This window comes from Myxocyprinus asiaticus, chromosome 11 (assembly GCF_019703515.2).
Source record: "Myxocyprinus asiaticus isolate MX2 ecotype Aquarium Trade chromosome 11, UBuf_Myxa_2, whole genome shotgun sequence".
NCBI lineage: Eukaryota > Metazoa > Chordata > Actinopteri > Cypriniformes > Catostomidae > Myxocyprinus > Myxocyprinus asiaticus.
The window spans coordinates 39,846,805-39,866,229 of NC_059354.1; the positions used below are offsets into that span (position 1 = coordinate 39,846,805).

Consider the following 19,425-nt stretch of genomic DNA (forward strand, 5'->3'; position numbering starts at 1 on the left):
CCACGCGGCGTGCTTGATGTATTGCGAGAGGCCTGGGAGGAGGGACCTTCAAACAGCAAAAACGAAATTCAATACGTTCTTGATCTTAGAGCAAAACTCCACACTTTGGGACAGCTAACACAGGAGAATTTGCTCCAAGCTCAAGAACGACAGCGCCGACTGTATGACAGGGGAACTCAGCTAAGGGAATTTGCACCGGGAGATAAAGTGCTTGTATTGCTTCCCACATCGAGCTCTAAATTACTCGCCAAGTGGCAAGGACCCTTTGAGGTCACACGACGAGTGGGAGATCTCGATTATGAGGTTAAACGAACCGATAGAGGGGGCACACGTCAAATATACCATCTCAATCTCCTGAAATTGTGGAGGGAGGCGGTTCCCGTGACGTTGGCTATGGTAGTTCCCGAGAAGGCGGAGCTCGGACCGGAGGTAAGTTCAAAACATAAACAGTTCACCCCGGTCACTTGCGGAGACCACCTCTCACCGAGTCAACTCACGGAGGTTGCTAGGTTGCAACAGGAGTTTGTGGACGTGTTCTCCCCTCTACCGGGACGTACAAACCTCATCCACCACCACATCGAGACCGAGCCGGGGCTCGTGGTATGTAGCCGCCCCTATCGATTACCCGAACACAAGAAGAAAATCGTTCGGGAAGAATTGGATGCAATGCTCGATATGGGGGTAATAGAAGAATCCCACAGCGATTGGTCCAGCCCAGTTGTTCTAGTGCTTAAGAGCGACGGGTCTGTGCGATTCTGTGTGGATTATAGGAAAGTCAACGCGGTGTCTAAATTTGATGCATATCCAATGCCTTGCGATGATGAGTTGCTCAATCGGTTGGGCACTGCTCGATTTTATTCGACATTGGATTTGACGAAGGGTTATTGGCAGATCCCCTTGACACCAATTTCCCGTGAGAAAACCGCCTTCTCCACACCGTTTGGATAAAACCAATTTGTGACACTTCCGTTCGGTTTGTTTGGAGCCCCGGCTACGTTTCAGCGTCTCATGGGCCGAATCCTCAGACCACATTCAGCTTACGCCGCTGCCTATTTAGATGACATCATCATATATAGCAATGATTGGCAGCGGCACATGCAACATCTGAGGGCGGTTCTAAGATCGCTGCGCCGAGCGGGACTCACAGCGAACCCAAAGAAGTGTGCGATTGGACGGGTGGAGGTACGGTATCTGGGGTTCCACTTGGGCCACGGGCAGGTGCGTCCCCAAATTGACAAGACAGCGGTGATTGCGACCTGCCGAGACCCAAGACCAAAAAGGGGGTGAGACAGTTCCTGGGGCTGGCTGGCTATTATAAAAGGTTCGTGCCTAATTATTCAGACGTCACCAGCCCGCTGACTGATCTCACTAAAAAAGGAGCTCCAGACCCGGTCCAGTGGACGGAGCAGTGTCAGCGGGCGTTCATGCAAGTTATAGCTGCACTTTGCGGGGGGCCGCTTTTACATTCACCTGACTTCTCTCTCCCTTTTGTTTTACAGACAGATGCTTCAGACAGAGGGCTGGGGGCCGTACTCTCGCAGGTGGTGGAGTGGGAGGAGCGCCCGGTGCTGTACATTAGCCGTAAGCTCTCCTTGAGGGAAACTAAGTACAGCACCGTAGAAAAGGAGTGTCTTGCCATCAAGTGGGCGGTCCTCACTCTCCGATACTACCTGTTGGGGCGGGCCTTCACCCTCTGTTCCGATCACGCCCCACTCCAGTGGCTCCACCGCATGAAAGATACCAATGCCCGGATCACCCGTTGGTACCTGGCTCTTCAGCCGTTTAAGTTCAAGGTGGTCCACAGACCGGGGGCGCAGATGGCTGTCACCGACTTCCTTTCCAGGAATGGGGGGGAGTGGTTGGCAGGCCGGATGCCGCCCCGGCCTGAGTCGGGCATTGGGGATATGTGGCAGTGGGGGCGTGGTCAAGCATCTCTCCGGAGAGAGAGAAAGCGGTAAGGGTGCTTACACCTGAGTTAAATTATGTCTAACACCTGTCTCTAATTTCAGTGAGCACGGGGAGAGCGGCATAAATAGAGCCACACCGCAGGTATAAGGGGAGAGCCTGGGTACCAGAGACCCGAGGGTGAAGCAAAGAGTTAATTATTGCAATGTTGAGAGTTTATTTTGTGAAGTGCTTTGTGTAGTTTAGACTAGCTTACTGAACAACACAAAAAGCTCTGAGAGTGTATACCTGCTGCAGAAAGGAGAATAAAACACTTACCTGAACCAGGAAATCTGCTTCTCGCCTTCTCCTTCCACTGAGAAGTGTTACATATGTGACTGTCGGGCGACATGGGTCGCTACCGAAACAAATTTAACTGCACTCATCTTAAAACACTGAACACAAGATGAGTGCAAGTGATCTAAATGTCTCACACTGTGCTCAGATTTGCCAAGACACAAAAGTCTGCAATCAAACATCAAAGATATTTTTTCTGATTTAAACATTTCTCATCAAATTCTTCCGATACAAAATTGTCTGACCAATGCTAGGTGCAAATTCAGTGAAGTGCCTCAGGGACATGACAAATTGCTTGGTTTAAGATAAAAATAAGACATTCTTTTATGATAAAGATTAATGCAATAATTCTTTAAATTCATAATAATGGACATATCAACATCTTGTAGAAAGCTTTCAACATTACATTTTAGTGAACCACCACTTCATAAGGTCTGGGGGACAGAAAGATGACCAAATCCGAGGAATGACCCAATCACTTAATATGATTCCCATAACTTACACGCGTATCTGTGCGGAGTAAATGAAGCATGCTTTCGCGTGAACCCCCGCAACTCACATCAGCATGCTCCAGAGATGCTCTGGGACAGAGCGGAGCCAAATTTGCGTGGTTCAGTCGGGCATTACTCGATATTGCGTCGGCCGGCGGAAACCATAAAACTTACGTGACCCATTTGAATTCTACAGAGAACGTTATAGTAAGATGTCAAACCTCTCAAACTGCAAGACAGCCCTTACATGACAAAAAGCACTGACAAGGTAAAGAGGAGACAAATACTCAACATCAGTTTTTACAATACATATCACCATTCATACTAAAATGTATTTTACTGCACTAAAACTAACTGGTAACTGGTAAAGATTCATATTAAATCCATTAGGGTGAATCCATTAGTCTTTATTTTTATTACAACTGTGAAATAAATTATCAGTTATCAGTTTTATCAGTTTTTGTGGGGCATTGGATTTTGGCTAGTGAAAATGCTGTGTGGTTAGTGACCTTGGAACAATATTAGCCACAGTTGCCAGTGAGCCAAAAAGTTAATTTCAAACTCTCTTAACACTTTCTGTATTGCAAATATTGTCTCATATGTGTCTCTTTTAATTCTAAGAAATTTTAGGAAACACATCTAATGCCAGTCAATCAGATTGAAGCTTGCGGATTTTGGAAAGCTCTTTTGAAGTTAAGACTAATTGCAGCCAAACCCTCACTTTCAGTTTTAAGCCTTTAAGGAAAAATGTCTGATGATGACATACTACACACACAAATGCACACATTCTCTCTTTAGGAAGCTGTCACTGTTCATGTGACTTCCTTTTGTTAACTGGACCTTATATCCAACAATTTACTGCTCAATTTGTTGGGCCTGGAAGCATCTCTTTAAACTGCATGCAATGCCTGGCAACACATTAACCAGTCAATGTCAGAAAAAGACTTTCCTCTGGAAACACACTGGAATAGAGACAAATTTCTTTAGACTCTGCTTTAATTTACAGAAACAATGGGCTGTGATATTACATCCACAGTAATGATCTTCATGAAGAGCTCTTTCATTAAGTGTTCTGAAGCCAAATGGTAGCTATGAGAGGAACAAACTAATGGTGTACACTGTCATTGATGTTAAACCTGGCAAGACATGAGGCATCTTGATTTGTCAAGTTTGTCATATGGACTACTTTCATGATAGTTCTATGATGCATTTTGTACACTTTTTAAAACTTGATAGCCCCTGTTCTTGTATGAATAAGAGTACCCTGGACATTCTGCTAAATATCTTCTTTTGTGTTCCACAGAAGAAAGAATGTAATATGGCTTTTGAACAACATCAGGGTGAGTAAATGATGACAGAGTTTTCATTTTTGGGTGAACTTTCCCTTTAACTCTCATTTGCTGGTGATTAATTCAGTCTTGACTTGATCTCACACAGCTTTGAGCTTATTGGCATTTGAGCCCATTCCGTTCCTTCTCTGACTTCTGTCCCATTTCACAATGTTTTTCTCTCTTTTGTTGTCTTTTTCTCTAAGTTCTTCATTGCCTCTGACCTGGCCTAAACAATTGTTTACAGATTCAGAGTGAGGTCTGGCCTTCTTCGGGCCACAGTAAATAATACATACCTGTCTGCTCTTCAAAACACAGCCTGGCGAGCTAGTGACTGTTAGGCGCTGGCCTCTCAAATCAATACTGCAGGTTGTTATTAGCACAAGGGGCCTGTGAGTGTATTCTCAGGAAAGGGAATGTACATGCCTTTCCTCTGAGGCTGGTCTGGCACCATTGCAATATGACTCAACCTCTGTGGCAGCCATGATAAGGACATCAGCATAAGACTTCTGGGAAATGTAACAATTTACAGCCTATAGGGATATAGGTTTCCCCATCATTTACTAACCCTGATGCCATCCTAGATGTGTAAGACTTACTTTCTTCAGCAGAACACAAACAAAGATTTTCAGAAAAATATCTCAGCTCTGTAGGTCCATACAATTCACAAAGTGAACGGTGATCAGACCTTTGTAGCTCCAGAAATCACATAAAGTAAACATAGAAGTAATCCATATGACTCCAGTGGTAAAATCCATATCTTCAGAAGTAATATAATAAGTGTGGGTGAGAAACAGATCAAAATTCATGTCCTTTTTTACTCTAAGTCTCCACATCACACATCTGAAAGTGAAAGTTAAAGTGGAGATTTAGGGTAAAAAAGGACTTAAATATTGTTTTGTTTCTCACCCACACCTATTATGTCGCTTTTGAAGATATGGATTTAAATACTGGAGTCATATCAAAAGAAATCCATCAAATTTTCTGTGCTATGAAAGAGCAATCACAGCCAAGTCCTCAGAGAAGTACAGTGCCAAACATTTAAATAAAAATGATTTGATCTTCATTTTTATTTCATTTTAACTGACTCTTAGATTTCAAAGCATTATGACCATGATACCCATTCCTCTAATGTCAAAAACGTGACATTAAACCCATCAGAAAGGTAATAACAAACTCTGATGACTGAAAGAAAATAAAACAAATAAACAAAAAGCATTTTCTTCAGAAATTAGAAAAAATAAAGAAGGAAAAAGTAATTTTGCACATCCATTCTTACACTCCTTTAACTTAATGCACCGTGCCAAGTGTGTGTGTCTATGTGTGCTTCAGAGTGCAACCCTTCTTTTGACAGTACCTGGCTTGGACTGCACACACACAAGCCATAAATAGACAGACAAAAACAAAGAAAGAAAAGAGGGTGGGAGAAGAGAGTGAGATCATGCCAGACAGGTATACAAGAGCTAAATTAAGACGTACTGTATATGAAGTGAGAAAAGCAAATTTTTAGCACAAGGTTTTAAATTTAGGAACAAGGAACAGCCAGTCATAATTAAAGGGATAGTTCACCCAAAAATATTTACTCATCATTGACCCCCATTTCCTTCCAATTCCATATTATTTTCTTTCTTCTATGAAACACAAAAGAAGAAGCTAGACAGAATGTCCGAGCTTTAGCTGTCCACACAAGGAAATGTATTTGTTCTGCAAAGCTCCAAAAAGTAACAAAAACAAAAATAAAAGTACCACAAAATTATCATAAAATTAGTCCATACAACTTTCTACATGTGCTATATTCTAAGTCATCTGAAGTAGAGGTGGGTAAAAATATATATTTTCCAATGCATTGCGATATTAATTTGAATGATTCATTCAATCGACTCTTAAATCACCCCCATTTGCAACCAAATTTTGAGTTATCAGAATCAGAATGAGCTTTATTGCCAAGTATGCTTACACATACAAGGAATTTGTCATGGTGACAGGAGCTTCCAGTGTACAACAATACAAAAACAATACAAAAACAGCAGCAAGACATAGATAATAATAAAAAATAAAAAATAAAAAATAATTATACACATACGTACAGACACACACACACATACACATGGGTAGTGCAAATCTAATACAATCTGTTATGTACAGTGTAAATACAAATCTGTTATGTACAGTGCAAATGTTTTTTTTTTTTTTGTTTTGTTTTTTTTCAGAGGAATGAAATGGCAGAAGAGGTTGGATGTGTTGGATAAATATATGAAGACTAAACTGTGTATTGCAAATAGTTATTGCTCAATGGTTCAATTTAACTGTTCATGAGATGGATAGCCTGAGGGAAAAAAAACTGTTCCTGTGCCTAACGGTTCTGATGCTCAGAGCTCTGAAGCGTCGGCCAGAATGCAACAGTTCAAAATGTAGTGGGCAGGGTGAGTGGGGTCCAGAGTGATTTTTCCATCCTTTTTCCTCACTCTGGAAGTGTATAGTTCTTGAAGGGGGGGCAGGGGGCAACCAATAATCCTCTCAGCAGTCCGAACTGTCCTTTGTAGTCTTCTGATGTCTGATTTCGTAGCTGAACCAAACCAGACAGTTACTGAAGTGCAGAGGACAGACTCAATGACTGCTGAGTAGAACTGTATCAGCAGCACCTGTGGCAGGTTGAATTTCCTCAGCTGGCGAATGAAGTACAACCTCTGCTGGGCCTTTTTCACAATGGAGTCAATGTGGGTCTCCCACTTCAGGTCCTGTGAGATGGTAGTGCCCAGGAACCTGAATGACTCCACTGCTGCCACCGTGCTGTTTAGAATGGTGAGGAAGGTCAGTGTTGGGGTGTTCCTCCTAAAGTCCACAATCATCTCCACCGTTTTGAGCGTGTTCAGCTCAAGGTTGTTTTGACTGCACCAGACAGCCAGCTGTTTAACCTCCCTTCTGTATGCAGACTCATCGTCATCTCGGATGAGGCCAATGACAATGGTGTCATCTGCAAACTTCAGGAGCTTGACAGATGGGTCCTTGGTGATGCAGTCATTGGTGTAGAGGGAGAAGAGTAGTGGGGAGAGCACACATCCCTGGGGGGCACCAGTGCTGATTGTACAGGTGCTGGAAGTGAGTTTCCCCTGTCTCACAAGCTGCTGCCAGTCCATCAGAAAGCTGGTGATCCACTGACAGATAGACATGGGAACAGAGAGTTGGTGTAATTTATTCCGGAGAATAGCTGGGATGATGGTGTTGAAAGCTGAACTGAAGTCCACAAAAAGGATCCTTGCATATGTCCCTGGTCTGTCCAGATGTTGCAAGATATGATGCAATCCCATGTTAACTGCATCATCCACAGACCTGTTTGCTCGATAAGCAAATTGAATAGGATCTAGAAATGGTCCAGTGATGTTCTTCAGGTGGGCCAACACCAGTCTCTCAAATGATTTCAAGACCACAGACGTCAGGGCGACAGTTCTTTAGTCATTAAGTCCTGTGATTTTTGGTTTCTTTGGGATGGAGATGATAGTGGAACGTTTGAAGCAGCATGGGACTTCACACTGCTCCAGTGATCTATTGAAGATCTGTGTGAAGATGGGGGCCAGCTGGTTAGCACATGATCTAAGACATGCAGGTGAAACGCCATCTGGGCCCTGTGCTTCCCTTAACCTTTGTTGTCGAAAGACGCGGCTCACATCATCTTCACAGTTCTTAAGTGCAGATTGAGTAGCAGGAAGGGGGAGGAGGGGGGTTGCAGGTGGTGTTGGTGTTTGTGTGAAGTGAAGGTCAGAGTGGGTGTGGGGTGTGAGATTGGGCCTTTCAAATTTACAGTAGAACACATTCAGGTTGTCAGCCAGTTGCTGGTCCACCACAGGGTTGGGGGCAGGAGTCCTGTAATTCGTAAGTTGTTTCATGCCACTCCACACTGATACAGGGTCGTTAGCTGAAAACTTGTTTTTCAGCTTCTCAGAGTATCTTCTTTTAGCCACTCTGATTCCCTTATTCAGTGTGTTCCTGGCCTGATTGTATAAGACTTTATCCCCAACTCTGTAAGCATCCTCTTTGGCCTGACGAAGCTGCCTGTGTTCCGTTGTAAACCATGTTTTGTTGTTGTTAAATGTTAAATAAGTCCTAGTAGGAATGCACATATCCTCACAAAAACTGATATATGATGTAACAGTATCTGTGCACTGCAATCAGTGCAGTCAAAGCAGGCTTGTAGTTACAGCTCTGCTTCGTTGGTCCATCTCTTAACAGTCCTTAATACAGGTTTAGCAGATTTTAATTTCTGTCTGTAGGTTGGAAGAAGATGAACCAGACAGTGATCAGAGAGTCCCAAAGCTCCTCTAGGAACAGAGCGATATGCATCCTTTATTGTTGTGTAACAATGATCCAGTATATTTCTGTCTCTGGTTGGGCATGTAATGTGCTGTCTGTATTTGGGCAATTCACATGTGAGATTTGCTTTGTTAAAATCCCCAAGAATAATAATAACTGAGTCCGGGTTTTGTTATTCCATGTCTGTGATTGATCAGCCTGCTGTTGCAGCGCTGTGTTCAAACACGTGTTGAGAATAAACGAGGAAAAGTCCAGCGGCGAGTAGAAAGGCTTACAGTTAATAAAGAGCGCTTCCAAATTAGGACAGCACATCTTCTTTAACGTTGTTACATCTGTATACCAACTTTCATTGATGTAAAAGCATGTTCCACCGCCTCTCGTTTTCCCCATTAACTCCGTGATGCGATCCGCTCTGAACAGCTGAAAGCCCGGCAGATGTAACGCGCTGTCCAGAATGGTTTCACTCAGCCAGGTTTCTGTGAAGCACAAGGCAGCAGAGTTTGAAAAGTCCTTGTTTGTGCAGGTGAGATGTAGTTCGTCCATTTTGTTAGGAAAAGAGCAAAGATTCGCAAGATGAATGCTTGGCAGCGTTGTTCGAAAGCCCCGCCGACGGAGCTTGACCAGCGCGCCTGCTCGTCTCCCTTGCCTGCATTTCATAGCGCGTTTAAACAACACAACCGCGCCTCTGACTAAAATGTCAAACAAAACGTCCGAATATTCAAAATCCGGGAAAAGATTTACTGGTGTATGCTGTCGAATGTTCAGCAGTTCGTCTCTGGTAAAACTGACTAAAAAAAGATTACTAAACACAGGACAAACAAAGAAAAACAGCAAAACAATAGAAGCGCTCCACACCGAGGCGGTCATCCGCGGCGCCATCATGATGTATTTTAATGTAATGTAATTATGCATCTAAAATGTACAGTATATATTTGGCAACTGGTAGGTAAATGTTCAGATTTCACTCACCAGGGATTTTGTAGTATATAATGCTGTAGGATTCAGCAGCAAGATCCTTTCACCACGTGTTGAGAGGAAAACTTGTTCTGTGTAATGTGTATCCAAAGACAAGATCCACGCAACAAATTTGTCATTGAATAATGTCTCTTTTAATACCCTTCCTTTTCTTTACAGTCAAATGTATATCAAAAAATAAACATTTAATTCAAATCATATATAGCACAGATGAGGTAAAGCTGCTCGAGTCTCTATCGTTACCACGCGCTCATTTACAGACGCTCTTAAAATAAAACTGCAGCCCTGGTGGGAAACTTCAGTGTCAGTTGACAAGCGCTGAGTATCTGTCAGAGATTTAAACACTCTCTCCCATTTTCCCAGACATTTCTGCTCCAAATGTGCATCTGTAATCACAGCTGTCTGCATGAGAGCAGCCAGTCTATGACACTCTCTACACGCAGACACATGGCAAGTCATATTTTCTGTAAATGCTAGGGCATAACAGATGACTGCCTGTGGTAAATGCGGCTAACTTGACCTGATGAAATAGCACAACAATCGATCCATGTCATTATCGTATCAAGCTAATTGCAGAGGGCTTCACGAACCAGCAAGAACACTTGTTTTTATATATATTTTTATTCAATTTGGATATTAAGATTTCTCTTGCACTTTAAGGGTCCAATTTGAGTCATTATAATAAATGGTGTGTTTTTTTTAGACTGTTGTTCACCTCCCTGCTGTAATATAACACAGCTTAAACCAGCCCAAGATGGTTTTCTGGTCTCAGCTGGTTTAAACTGTTCTAGTAGGTCTCCCAGTCTGACCAGCTGAAAACTGCCCAGAACCTCACTAAAACCAGCAAAACAAAACAGGAGGGTAGACCAGCTAACCACCTTAGGCAGGTTTAAGCTGTTTTATTTTTCAGCAGGGCTAGAGTCAGTCAGTGAGGGTAGAGGACCAAAGGAGAACATCTACGTGTCTGTAATGTCAGACTGATAGTCTTTAAAGTAGGAAAAACAAAAGAGAGATAGTGAGATAAACAAAACAAAGTTACTGACAGGTGAGAGGAAAAGTGAATACAAAGAAAGTGAGAACACCAGATAGCTGGATCACAAATATTGAGTCACAAACCTATAAACAGATTAAATCGAAAATAAAAGTCAGCCTTTGCTTCTGTCACAAAACATGAGCACATAGAAGAACAATTAGCAAAAGAATGCATTCTGTGTGAACGCCCCCTTAGGAATTCTAACCTAAACTGAACCTAATAAATGAGGCTGGATTCACGAAAAATTTCTAAAGAAAAAATAAGGAATGTTATTAGGATAAATTAAAAGTTAATAAGAAGGTATCTACTAGGGTTGCAAACTGTCCAGTATTAGCTGGGACGGCCCGTACATATTAGCCATAATGAAGAGGCCTAGTGTCACCCCCACTTAATGTTCAGCTCTTGAGGACGTGAACATGATCGCAGAAATTAGGGGAAAAATTACAGGTCCACATAGCCCTCTCATTACTACCATAAACAACCAGACAGTTCCACCAAGGTCAAGGCAATTAAATTTGCTTCATATGCAGGCAGTTTTGATACGATGATTGAAAGTGAAGTTCCGCTAAACTGTTGGTGTACCCTAAACTCCAACTCTAAAATTAATAGTTGCTCTAGTGTCTGCAGGTCTACCGAGCATTCCCTGTGCAAGAAAACTTCTGTGTTCCTCGGGACTTGTTCTGTCTTCCTCTGCCTCCCCTGTTTAAAATTTTAGCAGCTCAACATCGAGGGAGAACATGGTTAAGAGAGAGTGAGAGAGATAGGAGATGTGAGATGAATGATGTGTGAGAATGAGACAAAATATATTTCATATGAATCCTGGAATAGCTCTGCATGGGTGGCCTTTTAGGTAAAATGCAAGGTCTTGGCTTTGCACAGAGGATGTTTTTAAATGCAAGGTTCAATTCAAACACAGAGTTACAGGGTCAGGCATGAGTCAACCAGAATGATACACAATGTTGAATTATGGATTTATTTAGCTAATTAGGTTACATTGTTCAGGAAAGGTGTAATTCAAGACATCTTTATATGTCTTACTCTTTGGCCAATTCACTGCTTATAATTAGCACCATTAGAAGCAAGACAATTGTCATTGCACCTTAAAACCTTTAACTATCAAGTGCCAATTGAATTGCATCTATTGAAAATTAAATTACCAGAGCTTTAGACATAAGTATTAATAGATTCTATGATTACCATGAAATGATAATAAGGATAATTGTTGCCTGTTATGGTATCTGTATCATCAATGAACTTGATAATAATATACCTTGTAACCTGAAATGAAATTCAGCCGTGCACTACTGTCTACCAAGAGTATATTTTTACTTTTCCAAATAAAAAGCTTTGTTCCTGCTGGTGAAACTAAGTGTATGTATTGGCTTTAGTTTTATGGGGCGATGTTTGTGATAGAGCAGTAGATGTTAGCGAGAGTGTAAATTTATAGGGATATTTCATCCAAAAATATACATTTATGTTGTTCAAAACCCACAAGACATCATCCAATATTATCATCCAATTTTTCTGGCTCTTTAATTCTTGATTATCTGTGCTAGTGTATTTTTGTATGAGTAAAAGACTTATACCACTAAACCAAGGTAAAACAACTCAAATTTGGTAGGGGATGCCACTCAAACCAATTGTTTTTTCTGAAATCTTTCCCTCTTCTGTCGGTCACACTCATCGATTAAACACTGATAGAGGAACAAGACTAAACAACTGCATCTGACATTGCTCTCCAATTCCTTGTCCTGTATTTAATTTTGTCAACAAATTGGCAAAAGAAACGTAAGCGTAAACATAGTTCTAGCAGGAAGATCTCGGGATTCATTCTATCAGGCATCTCATCCAATCACAATACAGCCTCTGCTTTATAAGCCTGCCAGCTGCCTCATATTGTTCACTGTGATGAGGAGGAGGGCGGGGTCGGGCCATGAGGATACACGCCCGGCCCTGAATTGGGCTAATCAGCCGGGAGGGGGATAAAGATGATACGAAGGCAGCAGTTCAGGAGAGAGAGAGCCACATGCGGCCTCCAGGCATGTGTGTCTATGTGTTTGTGTTTACGTTGATTTAGTTCATTTATGTTATTAAAAGTTATGTTTACTGTTCAGCCGGTTCCCGCCTTCTCCTTACCCTGTTACATTCACATATTTCCATGTATTCTCCCCACCCCCCACCCCATCACCACCAGTTTAGGTCCCGTCCTGGATGGGGGTAAATTCCGCTTATATAAACCAGCCTAAGATGGATTGCTGGTCTCCCAGCTTGGCCAGGCTGGTCTATTTGTTGGATTTAGAGGGTTTTGGGCACTTGTCATCAGGTCAAGCTGGGAGACCATCTTAAATCAGCTAAGACTAGCAAACCAGCATAGGCTGGTTTAAGCTGCTTCACCAGGGTGGAGACTGCTATGGTCATGAGAGTCACTCCAACTCAGGCCATGTCCACACTAATAAGTTTTCGTTTGAAAATATGTTTTTGCCTTCCATCCACACTGAGACAGCGTTTTTGTCAGTGAAAACGGATCTTTTGAAAACGCTCTCCCAAGTGGATTAAATTGAAAATGCAGCGTTGTAGTGTGGACTGCGAAAACTGATATATCTGTAAACAATGATGTATTTGTTGTTATGTGATGCAGTCATGTGATCCATTCAACAAAAACAATCAAGGTGGCAGCCCGTGTTATAGCGGCGCTGTTGTGTCTAATATTCATTTTGATAGCGTTGTTAAAGATAAATGTTACTTTGTACAGCCTTCACATTGCATTCCCTAGAAGGCGACAGGAAGTTTACTTGCAATTGGTGTTTGACGACGGAACACGAAGACAATTGCATTTTAGACCGTACATGCAACACGATTTTTCACATGCACAGTAAGGGGATTTAAGTGTTTTTATACGTTTCAGTGTGGACGAGCAACTTTTGGAAAACGCTTAAAATTGGCAGTGTGGACAGAGAGCATTTAAAAAAGAAAACGGTGTTTTCAAATGTATCTAAATTAATTTTGACGTAGCCTCAGTGATAACATCAAATATATTGGATGTTGTTGGAGGGTCACTGCAGCTGTTAACACCCACCTGTGTATTGACTCCCATTCTGAACGACTATTTAAATGAAGCTTACGACTGAAAAATCTGCTATTGGACAGCGGCCTTAATGAGTGTTTAGGCATGTGTGAATATTTTCTTGTTTCATGCTGTGTGTCTGTTGTTTGCCTGCATTGTCACTTTCCAAGTGTCACAGTTTCCTTAACAATTACACCTCTATGCTGCTTTCCTAAATGCCACACTTAAAATACAGACTCTAGTGCTAAACAAGGCCTGCCATTGTGTACAGCTCCCTAAACTTCTAGCAGCCAATGAAATATCAGTGCTGCATTTAGCCTTCATGGTTCACAGACTGCACCAAGATGTATTGTCTGACTGCAGGCCAAAGTTTGATTTCTGATTACAGAAACTTCTCTAGGCTAATTGACACTTCTGTGAGTCTGTCTTTTGGCATCCCATCCCAATACAGGGATCAGAGATGGTGAAAAAAAGTGGGAAAGGTCCTGAAGGGTCTGGTCTCCATCAGTCCACCTACCTGGAATGGCCAACTTACTGGGTGAAATACACTTAAAACAATACATCAAACAGCTTTGAAGGTATAAGATGTTTGGATGCCTAATTCTGTTGTTTCAAGCAAGGGCTGGACTGAGTGGAAGAGTGATGTAGACCGATGTAGAGGAGACCTTGGTTGGCTTTAAAGAAGGCCTATAGCAGAGGCAAGCCAAGACAACAAGTCTAGCTTTCTACCTAGGACCTTCAGCTGAAGCTAGAGTCCCAGATGCTGGCTTTTAGGTTTCTTGGTTCATCTTGTAATGTAAATACTGTGTATGAGTAAAAGAGTTATACCACTAAACCAACTTAAAACAACACCGTCATGGGTGCCATGTGGCACCAACAAACATCTATGTGATTATTTAATCAGCCAATCTTGTGGCAGCTGTGCAGTGCATAAAATCATGCAGATATGGGTCAGGAGCTTCAGTTAATGTTCACATCAACCATCAGAATGGGGGAAAAATTGTGATCTCAGTGATTTGGACCGTGGCATAATTGTTGGTGCCAGATGTGCTAGTTTGAGTATTTCTGTAACTGCTGATCTCCTGGGATTTTCATGCACAACAGTCTCAAGAATTTACTCAGAATGGTGCCAAAAACAAAAAGCATCCAGTGAGCGGCAGTTATGTGGACGGAAATGCCTTGTTGATGAGAGAGGTCAACAGAGAATGGCCAGACTGGTTCTAACTGACAAAGTCTACGGTAACTCAGAACACTGCTCTGTACAATTGAGCAGGTTGGCGCTACTTTGGTGGCACAAGGGGGACCTACACAATATTAGGTAGGTGGTTTTAATGTTGTGGCTGATTGGTGAATATATATATATATATATATATATATATATATATATATATATATATATATATACAGTGTGTGTGTATATATATATATATATATATACACTACCGGTCAAAAGTTTTGAAACACTTGACTGAAATTTTTCTCATGATCTTAAAAATCATTTGATCTGAAGGCGTATGCTTAAATGTTTGAAATTAGTTTTGTAGATAAAAATATAATTGTGCCACCATATTAATTTATTTCATTATAAAACTAAAATGTAATTAAAAATAAAAAAGTTTTTGAAATTGATGACTTGGACCAAATAATAAACAAAAGCAGCCAATAAGTGCCCAACATAGATGGGAACTCATTCAGTACTGTTTAAAAAGCATCCCAGGGTGATACCTCAAGAAGTTGGTTGAGAAAATGTCAAGACATGTCTGCAAATTCTAGGCAAAGGGTGACTACTTTGAAGATGCTAAAATATAACACAGTTTTGATTTATTTTGGATTTTGTTTAGTCACAACATAATTCCCATAGTTCCATTTATGATATTCCATAGTTTTGATGAATTTACTATTATTCTAAAATGTGATAACAAATTATAATAAAGAATGAGTGTTTCAAAACTTTTGATATATATATATATATATATATATATATATATATATGCAATCAAAATTGAGTAAAACTTCCAAAATTCCAAATGAAAAAACCTCACCTTTTCTCCAATAAAAAGAGTTTACCACTTGTGATGTCTGGTGGTGGTAAACCTGTCAGCCTACAGGGCATCAACATTTCACCTTCAAACATATAAGGCATTGGCTCTTGTTGAGAAGGTCAGTCTTTATATATCTATGATCTGACTAATTCTGTTCCAGACACCCGTGTGTAATTCATTAGGTCAGATAAAGAGGACAAGAAGAATAGAGAAAATGGAGCATGCATTTAAATGTGAAGAAAATAAGGAAATCAAATTTCTGGTTTAGCGCAGTGAGCTTTCTGCTCAATCTCATCTCACTGTATTATTGATTTATTAATCTACTCATTAAAATTACTTCCATGCCCGATTATGTTATCAATAATATATTGCATACAGTGTGATTTCTTCCACAGACATGCCACTGATTCCCAGACAGCCATTAACCTATTGGTACAAGGAGACAACCAAGGAAAATATGCTTGAAGTCTTCCAGGACACGTTTGCCTTTCTCTATCTCTCCTGATGGTCATTTCATCCATTCTGTCCCACTATTTCACTATATTTCATCATTTTTCCCTCTTCTGTTTCATTTTGTACAACTATGGAAACTAATGTTAGATTGAAAGTATAAATATGGCACTACCCTGCTAAAAAAATAACTGAAATAAAGCTTAAGTAGCTTAAAGAGGCTTAAGAGGCATTTGCTAGTCTTAGCTAGTTTAAACTGATTTAGCTAGACTCCCAGCCTGACCAGATGAAAAGTCTAAAACCCACTAAAACCAGCAAATCAGACCAGTCTGGCCAGATTGTGAAACCAGCTAAAACTAGCTTAAGCTTCTTCTTTTTTTCAACAATCCATCGAATTATCCATCTATAGACAGTCATCTTATTGTCTGCAGAAACTCTAAGCAGTAGAACTGTGTCTGTTCTTATTATCATATATAGAACTATATGAGCATATACGTCCCGGTCTCAATCTGATTTGGAGAGCAGATTTACTGTGTCCTTTCTCTGTTTATTTTACTGTTTTTCTTTTCCCCTCTCTCTCTGTAGTTGTCTTTTTGGCCTCATTAGAAGCAGACCCTCATAGCCAGGTGTCCTCACAGACACAAACATACACACTCACACAAACACTGTATATGAGTATGTGTTTAAATGTCAGAGGAGCAGCATGAGGAGGGCACTGCAAAAACAACACACTGTATGTCTGTAATAAGGTGCTTGTAAATAATGTAGATATCATGGTTTTGCTTCAATAATGTGTGGACCACAACAAAACATACATATAAAAATTCATTTTTCTCTTAAAAATTAGCTGGTGTGTCATATCTGGACAAATTTGTGCAATGGATTCAAATAAAAGCATGTGAAACAAACAATTTTAGGGACACTAAAGCCCTGCTTCACTGATTAAGAGCAGTAAATCACTGTAGTTGTTTACCAAATGGCCTAATATACTGTATATGTACAGAAAATGGTCTCGACAAAATATCCCTATATATTTTTCTATAATGCACAAGTGAAGGTTGGATTAAGGTATTATTTTTAATTAAATTTAACACAGTGAGCATATTAGGTGACATTTCTAAAGCCTTGGCTCATTTTGCCCATTAACTCAAAACAGGGTTGTTTTCACTTTTTACATAATCTGTTCTTATTATACACAAAAACGTAGATACATATGACACACACACACACACACACACACACACACATGTTGGTGCGGCTATCCTTATGAGGAATCTCCATAGACATCAGTCATTTGGTAACAGACTGATGAGGGTAGTATATACAATAAGCATATTTATTTACAAATATTTCTTCCTCAAAAGTACTAAAAGGACCTTAAGGGTTCTTAAGAGAAATTGGAATCCATTACAATTTCCATCCCTATTTGCAAATGCCATTTCATGTTGTCTTACACATTTTTTTTAGATGAAGTACATTATGTCACATTGTAGGACTTGACATGTCAACTACCAACTAGGTGTGATGCAACTCCTGTACTAACTGGTGTATTTATATTCAAGAGTCTTTTTTGTTCTCTTTTTAAGAATGTTTTGTAAACAACAATTCTTGAAATAGCTACTCTGTAACTGTTCAAAGATGCACTTAAATCATTGGTTCAAACCTCTCACAGAAATGTCTTCGATCACTTCGAAACAGAGTCGACGTACAGCTCTGCATTTCAGAAGTGTCAAAGGTTTAGCTCTCGAGTGACACGAAGCAAAGCTCGCAGTTACAATGTGAAGCTCAGACCAGAGAACGTGTGCGTGCGGTGACGCTTATCTATCCCAGCAGCCTTTGAAGTGCTGTTACTCTGAGATCATACGCATGCACTCCAAACAGAGAAAAGAAACAGAGAGGAGGAAATATTAGCACCATTGGTGTGAGAGTAGGATAAACAGAGCAGCACAGACAGAAGACAAGGTTGGGGGTCCATTATAAAAGAAATTTGTAAAAATGAGGCTCTCTGCATGACTGAGAGGAAGAGAGGTTAAGCGAGGATCTAAAACTATTTAAATGTGAGTTCAGATCCCAGATATAATATACACCTCTGCACATTTAGTAATTTTTTTTCCCCACTTAAAATGTTTTACTAGTTGTACATCTAAAGAAATAAGTACTTCATTTGACAAGTATGTTTAAAATGTGCATGCTCACATGAGTCATATAGGGGTGGTACCCCTCAAACTGAGATCATCCTAGATCATCTAGTTTGTCTAGATTTTTCTTGTAGCTTTAATATTTTTTAAAGGTGGAGGCATCACAACACCCATGCATTCTGTTCTATTCTGTGGTGCTCCATCCAGCTGTTTTTGGTGATTCCACCTTTGCGGTGCCATTTGCATCCAACTGACTAAACATTTGCCAATGTGCATCTAGAGTAAATTTAGAATTAAGGTAAATTACCTTCATGACAACATACTGTACATAAAAAATAATAAATAAAATAAAAAAATAAAAAAAATAACTCCCTCTGCTCTTGGACTACACTTTAATAGAAAAATAAAACATTAAAGTACTTTTTCTTTTTTTTTTTTTTGCATTATTTTTAAGCTCCATCATTTGTATTATACTTAAAAACATTTGGTCATGAGTAATTCATTAATATTAAGAAAATAATTACATTTTAGTTGTGCTCCATAATATTGACACAACCCTGTTACCTGGACACATTCACCTACATTAAATATTGAATATTCCACAAATCACATGTTCAGCAGAAGATGACATCATCTTAATTTCCTGAATGCCTTGGGAAGACAAAAGGTATGTTCTCTCATTATTTTTTATGTTTTCAGTGGCATTCTGATGTTTACAGAGGAGGTACTAGTCAAATGTCAACACTGTTGCCTAAATTATAGATAAAAGTAATTTATTAATTACAAATAAAAAAATTTTTTGTGTATCTGTAGAATGCCGTCAATGTCCACATGACATTAGCAATGACACTAGCCAGCCATATTTTGTGTTTGCTTATTATATGCTAACAAATCAACCCTGTTACTTAGTTAAAAAAAATTAAAATAAATAAATAAATATATAAGGATTTCTAGTTTGGGCCAAGAAGATGGAGAGTGTGAAAAAGAGGGGCCAAGTCAGAGAAATGAAACACAAGTTTTACTCTATGTTCAACCCTGTTACACAATATTTAACCCTGTTACTTCATTGTTTTGTCACAAAATAAAACAATAAATCACTCCTGTTTTTCAATCACTTTTAGTCCATATTTTTTTTCACTATTTTAATAAATAAAATATAAATATTTTGATAAAAATTGGGCTTGTGGGCTCTGTTAAAAGGAAAAACATGTTTGAGAAACATGTTGATTCTTTTTTCTTCTGTGGAACACAAAAGGAGATGTAAGGCAGAATGTTAGCCTCCGTAACCATTTACTTTCTTTGCTTGGAACAAAGATGCAGTGAAAGTGAATGGTTATAAGGCTAATATAACGTAA

The 19,425-nt window shown here is 40.0% G+C and overlaps 1 protein-coding gene across 1 annotated transcript in view; it reads right to left on the reverse strand.

Moving 5' to 3' along the window:
* The window catches only part of LOC127448480 (receptor tyrosine-protein kinase erbB-4-like), a 555,442-nt gene that overhangs the window by 37,159 nt on the left and 498,858 nt on the right, over window positions 1-19,425 (reverse strand). The window lies entirely within an intron of this gene.